General features: G+C 45.1%; 2 protein-coding genes across 7 annotated transcripts in view; one reads left to right on the top strand and one right to left on the bottom strand.

The window, feature by feature from the left end:
• tg (thyroglobulin) overlaps positions 1-14,513 on the top strand; it is a 387,985-nt gene that overhangs the window by 230,015 nt on the left and 143,457 nt on the right. The gene's annotated exons all lie outside the window — the stretch shown is intronic.
• LOC144495612 (src-like-adapter) overlaps positions 1-14,513 on the bottom strand; it is a 61,020-nt gene that overhangs the window by 35,794 nt on the left and 10,713 nt on the right. The window contains exon 1 of one of the 6 annotated variants that reach the window (XM_078215814.1): positions 3,207-3,622. The exons of 2 other annotated variants lie outside the window; for them this stretch is intronic. The gene's annotated coding sequence lies outside the window, so the exon portion shown is untranslated. Of the gene's footprint in view, positions 1-3,206; positions 3,623-14,513 lie in introns of those variants that run through there. 3 more of the 6 variants (XM_078215811.1, XM_078215816.1, XM_078215812.1) reach the window with 3 other exon arrangements.

The raw sequence follows: 14,513 nt of genomic DNA, 5'->3' as shown, positions 1-14,513 counted from the left end.
TATGATGAAGTGGTGCACTTTTGGAGGACTAATATGAGAAGACCGTATATTATAAAGGACATAATTTTGAAAGTGTACGTGAACAGAGATACCTTGACATCCAAATAGACAAATTGTCAAAGGTGGAGAGCAAAATTGATTTTAAAAAAATGTAACTTGGATTTATAAATATAAGCAAAGGATATTTTTTCTTTATTGGTTCACGGGATGTGGGCATCGCTGGCAAGGCTTGCCACACCATTTCAGAGGGCACTTACGAGTCAACCCCATTTGTGTGGATCTGGAGTGGGCCACACTAGATAAGGACGGCCGATTTCCTTTCCTACAGGCCACTCGTGAATCAGATGGGTTTTTAAGACAATCAACAACAGTTTGGTAATCACCATTACTGCGGCACGCTTTTCAATTCCAGTTTATTAATTGAATTTAAATTTCAACAGCTGTCGTGGTGCGATTTAAACTTGTGTCCCCAGAGCATTACCCTCGGTCTCTGGATTACTAATCTTGAACTGTTACCACTACGCTACAATCTCCACAGAAAACATTGAGATAATTTCAGAACTTTATAAATATCTGGGTAGATCTCAGCAGAAATACTTGCTAAAAAAAGGCAGTGTGGTGGCACAGTGGTTAGCATTGCTGTCTCATAGCGCCAGGGACCTGGGTTCAATTCCGGCCTCGGGTCACTGTCTGTGCGGAGAGGGTCTCTCTGTGTCTGCATGAGTTTCCTCCGAGTGCTCCGGCTTCCTCCCACAGTCTAAAAATGTGCAGGTTAGGTTGATTTACCCTAGTGTCAGGGGTTTAGCAGGGTAAATATGCGGGGTTACGGGAATAGGGCCTGGATGGGACTATGGTCGGTGCAGATTCGATGGGCTGAATGGCTTCTTTCTGCACTGTAGGGATTCTATGATTCTATGAAAATCTCTGTCTTCACTTGTGACTGGGATTCTCCGGTGTTGCTGAAAGTGAATGGAGTTTTTGCTGGAATGCCACATTCTCCATTCTCACTTGCAGCGGGGCAGCCACAGTTGAGATCGGAGAATCCCGTTTCACAGTGAAACATTCTGGGCTCTACACTGCAGGCTTTAGAAAGGGTACAGCGGAGGATTTACCAATATGTTAACAAAGGGATGAGGGACTTCGGTTCCGAAGAGAGGTTGGAAAAGTTAGGATTGTTCTTCTTCGATTAGAGGTTAAAATGTGACCTGTAGAGGTTTTTGAGATGTATAGGGGTTTTTACAGAGTATGAAGAGAAAATTATTCCCTACAATGAGGTGGTCAGTGACCACAGTTTTAAAATCCTTGGCAGAAGATCTGGAGGAGAGATGAGGTGATTTGTGTTTTTACTCAGGGAATCATCACAATCTGGAACACTGCTTGTAGTGGTGGTGGACATGCGAGTTGAGGATGAGGAACATGGTGTCGATGTGGGTCTAAGCACGGCAGCCCTTGCAAAGAACCAGTACAGGCGCAATAGCCTCTTTTATGTGCTGTAAGTTTCTATGATTCTCCCGACATCTCAGTGAATTACTCCCCAACAAAACACTGCCAAAATCAGATTATCTGGTTTTATTCATCTCATTACTGTTGTTTGTGGGATCTTGGAATTTTAAGATACTTGGCATGTTTGATTCTCTGCAGCGTTAGAGCACATATGTTACTGGAGTAGTATTCCAGAGGCCTGGTCTAATAATTCAGAATGTGAGTCAGGAGAAACTTGGAGAGTAACATTTAATAAATTAGGGTGGCACAGTGGCACAGTCGTTAGCACTGCTGCCTCACAGCGCTGGGGACCCGGGTTCAATTCTGGCCTCGGGTCACTGTCTGTGTGGAGTTTGCATGTTCTCCCTGTGTCTGCGTGGGTTTCCTCCGGGTGCTCAGGTTTCCTCCCACACTCCAAAGATTTGCGGGTTAGGCTGATTGACCATGCTAAATTGTCCATTAGTGTCACGGGGATTAGCAGGGTAAATACATGGGATTGCGGGGATAGGGTCTGGTGGGATCGTTGTCAGTGCAGGCTCGATGGGCCAAATGGCCTCCTTCTGCACTGTAGGGATCCTATAAGTTGTTGAGTGGCTTATCGAGTCATCGTGATATACAACACGGAAACAGGCCCTTTGGCCCAACTCGTCCATGCCAGCAGGTTTCCTAAACTGAACTAATCCCGTTTGCCTGCATTTGGCCCATATCCCTCTAAACCTTTCCGTTTACCAATGGCAGTTCTAACAGAAAATCCACCACCACCACATTAGTCCCTAATACTGCGGAGTAATTTCAACCCATGTAAATGCACTTGTTTATCTTCCTCGCATAAAAAAAACTTGGTTTTTAAATATAAAAATCATAATTGGTAAGTCCTGTTATAAAACCAGCACCTGCCAGCCTTTAAACCATCATAATTAGGAGGTTTCAACATCAACAAAAATGGGACAATGTAAAACAACTGAGCCCATATCTTGCTATCCTCTTCACCGAATGTTATCTCCTCCTGCAAATGTTCTGTAATCATTTTCCTACAGCTCCAAAAGGTAGCCAGACAAAAATAGCGATATATATTTGTACGGCTTAAATGGCTGACAGCTTACAAATGCTCATCTGAGCTCATACACGATAATGTTCAGTTGAGCAAGATAAAACCCATAGGTAATAACAACACCACTGGACCCCAGCAGGAGTCAGAACCATCACCACATGAAGAGAGAGAATCAGCAACAATGACGTGCATTCATCTAGCATCTTTAAGGTTGCAAAACATCTCAAGGCACCGAATGAAAGGCTTATCTATAAACGCATTTCTGGCACTGAACCGCAGAAGATCTCAAGGCAGGTGACTAAAATAGATCAGAGAGAGGTTTCGAGAAGCATCTTAAAGTAGGATAGAAAGGTAGAGGGTAGAAATTTTAAAGAAGGAATTTTGGAATTCAGGGCCAAGGCTGCTGAAAGCACAGCTTCCAATTGCGGAATGACTAAAATCAGTGATGCGCAAGAGGTTAGAATTGGAGGAGCACAGATACATCCGAGGTCTGGAGGAGGTGACAGAAATAGGACAGCCATGGAGTGATTTGGAAAGAGATCAAAAGAAAAGGTTTGAAGGTTGTAAAGCGCGTCTCTGTTTGTTAATAAATGTCTGACAATATAAATAAAGCTTCCTGTCAGCAATTTCACTCTTTTAAATCTCCTTTGGCCAAAAAGAAAGAAATATCTACCTTTCGGACAATGCGTCTTCCTTATGACATAGCAGGTGAATTGGAACCTTTTCGAGTGGCACTCATCGTGGCTGCAGCTCCGGCTAAACCTCCCAAAGTCGAGCGGCAGATGTGATCCTTGTTGTTCTTGTGAGCTCTCTGTGTTGAGCGGAATTTGCGGCAACAGCCAGTGTGAGCTGCTAATCAACAGCGCTTGTTTTTTTTCGAAGTTGTGATGTCAGAATGATTGGTGGTTATTTTGTTTTCCACGTGCTTCCTGTCACAGATGGCAGAAACACTCGGTGCGGTTGCTGCTTTTCCTTAATTTTTTTTTTCGGTTTGAGGTCTGTTTAAGTTTGGTTACCCCACTAAAAATATACGTGTGGCTTAAGTGTCTTGCTGCCTGCGTGTATGTCGGTATTTCTCAATGTCTGTGTGTAATTGTACATGTTCCGTGTATCAATGCGTCTGGGTAGCTTTGTCTTTATGCGTCTGGATGTGCGTGACAAAAATGAAGAAATTTTGTTGTTTTTTTTAATTCATTCATCGCTGGCTGGCCAGCATTTATTGCCCATCCCTAGTTGCTCTTAATACTAAGTGGCTTCAGAGGGCAGTTGAGAGTCAACCATATTGCTGTGGCTCTGGAGTCACATGTAGGCGAGGCAGCAGATTTCCTTTCCTAAAGGACATTAGTGAACCAGATTGGATTTTTCCAATCGACAATGGTTTCATGGTCACCAGTAGGTCCAGATATTTTTTCATTGAATTCAAATTCCACCATCTGCCGTGGCGGGATTCGAAGCTGGATCACCAGAACATTAGCTGAATTTCTGGATTAATAGTCTAATGATAATACCACTAGGCCATCGCCTCCCCATATTGGATTATTTATTAAATTTCATTATTTCTGGCTGTATGTACATTGCTACCTCAGTTTCCAAGTTAGAGAGAATATAATTTATGCTCTAATATGCAAAAAACATTGATAAGCACTCCACACTACACTTCCACTAGCATTAATGGTGAGACCGTTTCTGTTTAATATTCATTCTTGGGATGTGGATGTTACTGGCAAGGCCAACATTTATTGCCCATCCCTAGTTCTACAATATCTACAGAACATGAACTGCAATGGTTCAGGAAGGCACCTGGTGCAGGTACATCAACTGTGCTGTTAGAATGTTTCAGGACTTTGAACCGACAACAGTGAAGGAAGAGCGATATTGGTCCATATCAGAATGGTGTGTGACTTGGAGGAGAACGTGAATGTGATGGTGTTACCATGCATTTTCTGCTCTTGTCCTGCCAGATGGTAGAGGTCATGGGTTTCATGGGTAGCCGAAGGAGACTTGGCGAACTGCTGCAGTGCATCAACAGCCATTTAACTATCAGCAAGGTATCAATTGGCCAATGTGAGACTTCCACCTCATCTGGGGAGCAAGGCCTTCCTTAGAGAACTGATAACCAATCAGATGAACTGCAGATCTATCATCCCAGCTGTGATCTACTCTCCAACCCTCAGACTGGAGAGGTGACCACCTGCTGGGACTATAGACAGTCCCTGAAGAAGGGGAGTTAATGGAGGCTAGAATTCAGGTACATCCTGGGTATCAGTGGGGCCTAGATGACAGGCCCTAGCGTGGTGGAGTCATCATTAACTGGTTTCAAGAAGGAGATAGATATATTTCTGATTTACAAAAAAGGGTTTAAGGCATATGGGGAACAGGTGGGGAGGTGGATTTGAGACCAGGAAGAGATCAGCCATGATCTGATTGAATGGCGGAGCAAGCTCGAAGGGTTGAACTGCCTACTTCAGCTCCTATGTTCCTATGAAGAAAAGGGGAGGGGTGGTTGAGGGAGGTGGGGAGGATGAGTTTGAGAGGCCAAGAGGAGAGGACTAAAGGAGGGGGAGGTAGGTGGTGTGGCCTGTAAAGTTATGGGCAGGGATGTCCTATACACACTGGAGGACCCCTTCCCCCCCAACTCCCCCACCCCCCAATTTTTGTCTGACACCAGATTGCCCATTAAAAGCTGCTGGCTACCCACCTGGCATGGACCTCCCTCTGCCATGGATGAAATAGTGGCAAGGACAGGTTGAAGCACTTGAATAACCATTAATTTATTCACCGGGCGGCACGGTGGCACAGTGGTTACCACTGCTGTCTCACAGCGCCAGGGGCCTGGGTTCAATTCCGGCCTTGGATCACTGTCTGTGTGGAGTTTGCACATTCTCCCCGTGTCTGCGTGGGTTTTCTCCGGGTACTCCGGTTTCCTCCCACAGTCCAAAGATATGTGGGTTAGGTTGATTGGCCATGCTAAATTGACCCTAGTGTCAGGGGAATTAACAGGCTAAATATGTGGGGTTACGGGAATAGGCCCTGGGTGGGATTGTGGTCGGTGCAGACTCAATGGGCCGAATGGCCGCCTTCTGCATTGTAGAGATTCTATGATTCTAATTACCATTAATTAAGTCCCAAGATTGAGCACCTCCTCAAAGTTAATTCTGCGGAAGAGTCATATTGGACTCAAAGGGCGGAATTTTCCCATTCCGTCCATCACAGGAATTGTAGCGGGTGGGACAGGACCGTGCAAATGTGCGTTGACCTCGGGTGGGATTTTCCGATCCTGGGACGGGCGTGGCCCTGTTTCTCCTTCCACAGGTGCTGCTGGACCTGCTGAGTTTTTCCAGCATTTTCTGTTTTTATTTCATCTATTTGTGTATGTCTTTGATGTTGAATATGTCTGTGTCAACCAGTCTAAAGCAACTAGCTACCACGTTTGAAACTCCACCCCTTCACTCTTTGGCTACAATCGCATCCAGACTCAATAGCCAATAATTTGTGTAAAAATATACTTTAAATACACGTTGAAGATCAAACCACAGCAGCTGTGTGTGTTATTTTTCAGAAGGGAAAGTTTACCATGTTTTTATGAAGAGTCTTGCCTGTCCCGTAATGTCACTCCTGATTTCTTCTAATGAATATGTGCAGAGTTGATGTTGCTATTTGCTGGCATCATCCCCTCTGATCTAATAGTTAAATGTTAGGGTTAGAATTATGTCACTTGGTGATAATTGGAGTCGAAACCACATCACATCTGTGTTATATAAACTTTGGACATGCACAAACAGTTCACCAACAAAATTGAGCAGCCACATTAGAAACTTTTATGATGACTTTTATGGGGCGGCATGGTGGCACAGTGGTTAACATTGCTGCCTCACAGTGCCAGGAACCTGAGTTCAATTCCAGCTTAGGGTCACCGCCTGTGTAGAGTTTGCACTTTCTCCTCGTGTCTGCGTGGGTTTCCTCCGGGTGCTCTGGTTTCCTCCCACACTCCGGGTTAGGTGGATTGGCCATGCTAAATTGACCCTTAGTATCAGGGGGATTAGTCGAGTAAAAACGTGGGGTTACGGGGATAGGGCCTGGGTGGGATTGTTATCAGTACTGGCTCAATGGGCTGAATGGCCCCCTTCTGCACTGTTCGGATTCTATGAGAAAGAGTGAAAGTAAGATATATAGGATATAACACAAGGCCACTTGTAGTTGGCACAAAGAGCAGATAGAGAAATATTTTGTTAAGCCAACAAGTTCGGGTGGGTAAATGCATTTGTCTGACTTGTACAAACCATCTAGTCCCAATGTTCTACCTCTCCTCCTCTCCCAACATGTGCTAAATTAGCTGGTCTCAACCAGAATGCCGTATTAATGTAATTGGTTTAGGACAGAGTTTTCAAGTGTTATTAGTCAAAGGACTCCATACCAAATGGATTATGGTATGGTGCTCCATCCCAATCTAAATTAGCTGCAAAATACTAACAATGTGAAAATGCTTCACAAGGGTGTTTGTTGCCAGGTGAACTGACCACTACCTAGCAGAGGTCAAACACCAACTCTCTTCCTCCTGGACCCTGACCCCATCACCGAACATTGTTATTGCTTCCAAGGCTGTCACTGACCCCATCTTCTCTGGAGATTTCCCTCTCTCTGCGGCTTTCAACCTCACGGTTACCCTATCCTGCACAGATCTTCTTTCTGCTTCCTAACACCCACAAATAGGACCACCCTTGTTTGGACTCATTAGGGGTGATTTTCTGGCCTTGTCGTGCCTGGTGCAGATTGCGCCAATCCTGTAAAATTGCGTGAGGGCCTAAAAACGGCCCTGTGCCTGGCACCAAACGGTTTGCAATTGTCCCGTCGCCTTGCTACTGGCACAAACTGGATCTCGCCCAGAAAGGGTGCAAGGCTGATTGGCATATATAAAGTAGTGTTTAAATATTCTTGGCCCATTCGACACGGGATTCTCCCAGCTTCCGGGATCTTCTGAACTTCGGGCATATCATGAGCCCGGCGAGGGTCACCACTGGCCTCCATTAGCAAAGACCAGGCATGATGGTATGGCGGGGGTGTTCGGAGGCCTCAGAAGCCCCAATGCCGTGATGCCGGTGATCCGTGTTGGGGGCGGAGTGGGGGAGGGGGATCATGCCACCGATAGGGGGTGTCCTGATGTCTGCTTGGGAAGGATGGGGTCTCGCAGTGCACTGAGAGATTGAGATGCCCTTTCAAAATGTTGCCGATTCCTTTGCAGCCAGGCTCACTGGTGTGTTTAGGCCCCTCCCCTCCCAGAACCGGCACACAACCCGCCACCCTCCCAAAAACTGACCAAGTGCGGGACGATAGTGCTCCAGTCTGCACCGGACATACCAGCATGAATCACTCTAATTATCTCAGTGTAACAACAGTCATTTTTTGGGAAAATTCCACCCGTTATTCAGCCTGTTTCTGACCAGTTGAACCATCTTTGCCCCATCTTGACTCGATTTTTTTTCTCTCCTTGTCAAGTCACCCCCACCGCACCCTGAAAATATACCCCTGATTCTAGTGTGCTAATAATGCTTTTAAGAAAACAAGTCATGACTTTGAATGAGATTTTAGAGACAATTTCACTGATTTAGACCGTGATGGGGAAAGGTCTTGCGGTGCAGTGATAATGTCCCTCGCCCTGGGTTCAAGTCCCACTCTGGGCTTGATGGCCACGGAAGGTGGGTTCACAACATGGCAAAACAGGGTGATGACCAGTTTGTAAATCCTTCCTTGTATAAGCTTCACCAATTGCTTTCATACCTATATTTGTATATTCAGAAAATCTGCGATAATAGTTTTTATTGTTTCATTGTTTAAGAAGGGCAGCAGGGATAATCCAGGAAATTATAGGCCAGTGAGCCTAACGTAAGTGGTAGGGAAATTATTGGAACATATTCTTATGGACAGGATTTACTCACATTTGAAAACAAATGGATTTATTGGTGATAAACAGCATGATTTTGTGAAGGGGGTGTCTCACTAACTTGATCAAGTTTTTTGAGGAAGTGACGAAGATGATAGATGAGGGAAAGGCAGTGGATGTTGTATACATGGACTCCAGCAAAACCCTTGACAAGGTACCTCATGGTAAACTGGTTCAAAAGGTGAAGTCACATGGGATCACAGGAGAGCTGGCAAGATGGATACAGAACTAGCTTAGCCATAGAAGACAGAGGGTAGCAGTAGAGGGGTGCTTTTCTGAATGGAAGGCTGTGACTAGCAGTGTTCTCCACATCATGACTAGCAGTGTTCCACAGGGATCAGTTCTGGGACCTTTGTTGTTTGTAGTATATATCAATGATTTGGAGGAAAATGTAGCTGGTCTGATTAGTAAGTTCGCAGATGACACAAGAATTGGTGGAGTTGTGGATAATGAAGAGGATTGTCAGAGGATACAGCAAGATATAGATCAGCTGAAGACTTGGGCGGAGAAATGGCAGATGGAGTTTAATCCGGACAAATATGAGATAATGCATTTTGGACGATCTAATGCATGTAGGAATTATACAGTAAATGGTAGAACCTTAGGAGTATTGACAGGCAGAGAGATCTGGGTGTACATGTCCACCAATCACTGAAAGTGGCAATGCAGGTGGATGAGGTAGTCAAGAAAGCTTACAGCATGCTTGCCTTCATCGGTCAGGGCACTGAATGTAAAAATTGGCAGGTCATGCTGCAGCTGTACAGAACCTTATTTAGGCCCCATTTGGAATATTGTGTACTATTCTGGTTGCCACACTGCAGAAGGATCTGAATGTTTTGGAGAGGGTACAAAAGAGGTTTACCAGGGTGTTGCCTGGTCTGGAGGGTATTATCTATGAGGAGAGGCTGGATAAACTTGGTTTGTTCTCATTGGAATGACAGAGGTTGAGGGCGACCTGATAGAGGTTTACAAGATTATGAGTGGCATGGACAGAGTGGAAAGTCAGATGCTCTTTCCTAGGGTTTGCTTCATTGCCTTTAGTTAAGTTTAAAACTCTTGTTTCATCCTGCCTTATTACACATTACTGAGTCTAAAGTAGCCTTTTCCCTGGTTGCCTCCAGAACGTGTAAAAATTTGACGAACACACCCTCTGAATTCATCTTCCAGACTACCTTTACCAATTTGTTTTGTCCAATCTGTATGAAAATTAAAATCTCCCATGATTGCTACTGTGCCTTTCTTACAAGTTCCCGTTATTGATTGATTTATATTCTGTCCTACAGTGCAGTTACTGCCAGAAGCCCTCAAAGCATTCCTGCCAGCCATTTCTTTCCATTTGCTCTTTCTTATCTCCAACCAAATTGATTCTATATCTTGATCCACAAACCTATTTTTCACTCTTGTATAGAAACATAGAAGATAGGAGCAGGAGGAGGCCATTGGCCCTTCAAGCCTGCTCCCGCCATTCATTACGGTCATGGCTGATCATCCAACTCAGTAGCCTAATCCTGCTTTCTTCCTGCAACCTTTGATCCCATTCACCCCAAGTGCTATAACTAGCCACCTCTTGAATACATTCAACTATTTCCTGTGGTAATGAATTCCACAGGCTCACCACTCTTTGGGTGAAGAAATGTCTCCCTACCTCCGTCCTAAATGGTCTACCCTGAACCCTCAGACTGTGACCCCTGGTTCTGGACTCCCCCACCATTGGGAACATCCTCCCTGCATCTACCCTGTCTAATCCTGTTAGAATTTTATAAGTCTCTAGGATATCCCCCCTCATTCATCTGAACTACAGCGAAAATAATCCTAATCTAGTCAATCTTTCATACATCAGCCCCGCCATCCCCGGAATCAGCCTGGTAAACCTTCGCTGCACTCCCTCAAGAGCAAGAACATCCTTTCTCAGAAAAGGAGACCAAAACTGCACACAATACTCAAGGTGTAGCCTCACCAAGGCCCTGTATAATTGCAACAACACATCCCTGTTCCTGTACTCAAAACCTCTCGCAATGAAAGCCAACATACCATTTGCCGCCTTTACCGCCTGCTGCACCTGCATGCTTACCTTCAGTGACTATGTACAAGCTTCTGCTGCACACTCCCCTCTCCCAATTTACAGCCATTCAGGTAGTAATCTGCCTTCTTGTTTTTGCTTCCAAAGTGAATAACCTCACATTTATCCAAATTATACTGCATCTGCCATTGATTTGCCCACTCACTCAACCTGCCCAGATCATTCTGAAGGATCTCTGCATCCTCATCACAGTTCACCCTCCCACCCAACTTGGTATCATCTGCAAACTTTGAGATGTTGTATTTTGTTCCCTCATCCAAATCATTAATATATATTGTGAATAGATGGGGTCCCAGCACCGATCCCTGTGGCACCCCACTAGTTACTGCCTGCCAATTTCAAAAGGACCCATTAATTCCCAACCTTTGTTTCCTCTCTGCCAACCAGTTTTCTATCCATCTCAGTACACTTCCCCCAATTCCATGGACTTCAATCTTGCATGATAATCTCTTTGACTCTGTAAAACGCTTTCTGAAAGTCCAAATATACCACATTTCCTGGTTCCCCCTTGTCAACTCTACCAGTTATATCTTCAAAGAATTCCAACAGATTTGTCAAGCATGATTTCCCCTTCATAACTCCATGCTGACTCTGTCTGATCCTGCCACTGCTTTCTAAATGCTCTGCTATAAAGTCCTTGATAATGGATTTGAGAATTTTCCCCACTATCGATGTTAGGCTGACTGGTCTATAATTCCCTGTTTTCTCTGTACCTCCCTTTTTGAATATTGGAGTGACATTAGATACCCTCCGATCTGCAGGGACAGTTCCAGAGTCTATAGAATCCTGGAAGATGACTACCAATGCATCCACTATTTCGAGAGCCACTTCCTTAAGTACTCTGAAATGTAGATTATCAGGCCCTGGGGATTGATCCGCGTTCAATCCCATCAATTTTCCCAGCACCATTTCTCTACTAATGTTGATCCCCCTCAGTTCTTCCCTCTCACTAAATCTTGCATTCTCCAACATTTCTGGTATCTGGTATTATACAGGGCCTTGGTGAAGCCACACCTAGAATATTGTGTGCAGTTTTGGTCTCCTTTTCTGAGGAAGGATGTTCTTGCTCTCGAGGGAGTGCAGCAAAGGTTTACCAGGCTGATTCTGGGGATGGTGGGGCTGATGTATGAAAGATTGACTAGATTAGGATTATTTTCGCTCGAGTTCAGATGAATGAGAGGGGATGTCATAGAGACTTATAAAATTCCTCTTTTGTGAAGACAAAACCAAAGTATGTATTCAGTTGCTCAGCCATTTCTTTGTCCCCTATTATACATTCCCCTGTTTCTGTAGGGGACCTACTTTGTCTTCACCAACCTCTTTTTCTTCATGTATCTATAGAAACTCTGAGTGTCAGTCTTTATGTTCCCTGCAAGTTTACTTTGGTACTGCATTTTCCCCTTCTTAATCAATCCCTTTGTCCTTCTTTGCTGAATTCTAAACTAATCCCAATCCTCAGACCTATTATTTTTCTTGGTCAATCTGTATGCTTCTTCCTTGGATCAGATACTATCTCTAATTTCCTTTGTAAGCCATGGATTGGCCATCTTACCTATTTTACATTTGTGCAGACTGGAATAAACAGTTGTTGCAGTTCCCCCAGGCATTCCTTGAATGTTTGCCATTGCCTATCCACTGTCACCCCTTAATGTCACTCTCCCCAATCTATCAAGGCCGACTCATGCCTCATATCCTCATAGTTTCCTTTAGACCCTAGTCTCCGAATCAACTACTTCACACTCCATCTTGATAAAAAAATTCTATCATGTTATAGTCGCTCATCCCCAAGGAGTCTCGCACAGTTAGATTGGCAATGATTCCCTTCTGATTACACAGTCTAAGATGGCCTGCTCTCTAGTTGCTTCCTCCACATATTGGTCACACATGGATTTTATCTGTTATAAACCCCATCTCTTCCTTTCAATAGTATTCAGATACCATCACTTTGATCACTTTGCAAATGTAGGCGGCATGGTGGCACAGTGGTTAGTGCTGCTGCCTTACAACGCCAGGGACTGGATTCGATTCCTGGCTTGGGTCACTGTCTGTGCGGAGTCTGCACGTTCTCCCCATGTCTGCATGGGTTTCCTCCGGGTGCTCCAGTTTCCTCCCACAGTCCGAAAGATGTGCTGGTTAGGTGCATTGGCCATGCTAAATTCTCCCTCAGTGTACCCGAATAGGCGCCAGAGTGTGGCGACTGGGGGATTTTCACAGTAACTTCATTGCAGCGTTAATATAAACCTGCAGTTTCCGTTCAGCTCAGCCTCTGACGTACATGGAGGTCAGGAAGCTTATGTTTGGGCAGCTCTGGCTTCAATGACACTCCACCAGAGTTAGATGCAGGGTGAAACGTTCCCAACCCGCCCACCCCGGGAATCATACTGAGTGGGATACGGATCATGCAAACGTCCGGTGACCTCGGGCAAGATTTTCTAGCCTTGGGGCGAGCATGGCCAGAAAATCCCACCACTGTATTAGGGTAATCCATGAGAAATTGTTAATTACATAAAATCGTGGCCATTGAAATCACGTTTGTTCACTATTTTGTGAACAGAGATAAGGGCCGACCATCAGTGTTTACTGTTACACACCAAGGTGTGATAGTTATCCTGGGGGAAGGTTATCTCCCATGTTCATGAATTCCAGAGAGAATTGATGGAAATCATAGAAACCCTACAGTGCAGAAAGAGGCCATTTGGCCCATCGAGTCTGCACCGACCACAATCCCACCCAAACCCTACCCCCATATTTATCCACTAATCCCTCTAACCTACGCATTTCAGGACACGAAGGGCAATTTTAGCATGGCCAATCAGCCTAACCCGCACATCTTTGGACTGTGGGAGGAAACCGGAGCACCCGGAGGAAACCCACGCAGACACGAGGAGAATGTGCAAACTCCACACAGACAGTGACCCAAGCCGGGAATCGAACCCAGGTCCCTGGAGCTGTGAAGCTGCAGTGCTAACCACTGTGCTACCGTGCCGTTTTCAATAATGCATGAACTTCCTTATAAAGAGTTACTATCTGGTCATTACTGGTGGGCTGAACTTGCTTATCTTCAGCCATCTGAATGAGCTGTTGGGGAAGAATGAGATGAACCTAACCATCACAAATAAACTTCAAGGTTCCAGGTCATAACTGAATCAGAGACAGTGGCAGGCGTTTCACTTGAGATATTCCACTAACCCCCTCAGTGGCAGACTCAGCTCTCAAGTTGCACAGTTTTGTATCCCAACATCTTAAAAGAGAAGTTGGAGTGCTACTTCCCTTCTATAGATGTGAAAGACTATGACTGAGTACATGATCCATTTTGTTCACTTTCTTTAACTTAATCACCAAAGCTGACATTAAAAGAGAGAGAATGGTTGGGTCGCACAATTAAACTGAAGTTTGAAGAGATGTCTTTGGATGTGTTTTGGCTGACTGTGGCACATGAATATCCAATAAGCTCTTACCATGCTATTGCTGTATCCGGCAACATACCTCTGTGAGCTCACATACATAAACAAACAGCAGGGCGGAGAACTTGCCAGTGGAGCAAGATTTCCTCCCTGAGTCAAAAGGCTCTGCACGTGCGGCAGCCCCAGGTTTCCCAATAATCTGGTAAATTGATATTTACTCAACTTTGCATTTTGCTTTGATCCATTGAACAAAGAACAATACAGCACAGGAACAGGCCCTTCGGCCCTCCAAGCCCGTGCCGCTCCCTGGTCCAAACTAGACCATTCTTTTGTATCCCTCCATTCCCACTCCGTTCATATGGCTATCTAGATAAGTCTTAAACGTTCCCAGTGTGTCCGCCTCCACCACCTTGCCTGGCAGCGCATTCCAGGCCCCCACCACCCTCTGTGTAAAATATGTCCTTCTGATATCTGTGTTAAACCTCCCCCCCTTCACCTTGAACCTATGACCCCTCGTGAACGTCACCACCGACCTGGGGAAAAGCTTCCCACCGTTCA

The sequence above is a fragment of the Mustelus asterias genome, chromosome 7 (genome assembly GCF_964213995.1).
Source record: "Mustelus asterias chromosome 7, sMusAst1.hap1.1, whole genome shotgun sequence".
Classification (NCBI taxonomy): domain Eukaryota; kingdom Metazoa; phylum Chordata; class Chondrichthyes; order Carcharhiniformes; family Triakidae; genus Mustelus; species Mustelus asterias.
This window is presented reverse-complemented; position numbering and strand designations above follow the sequence as displayed.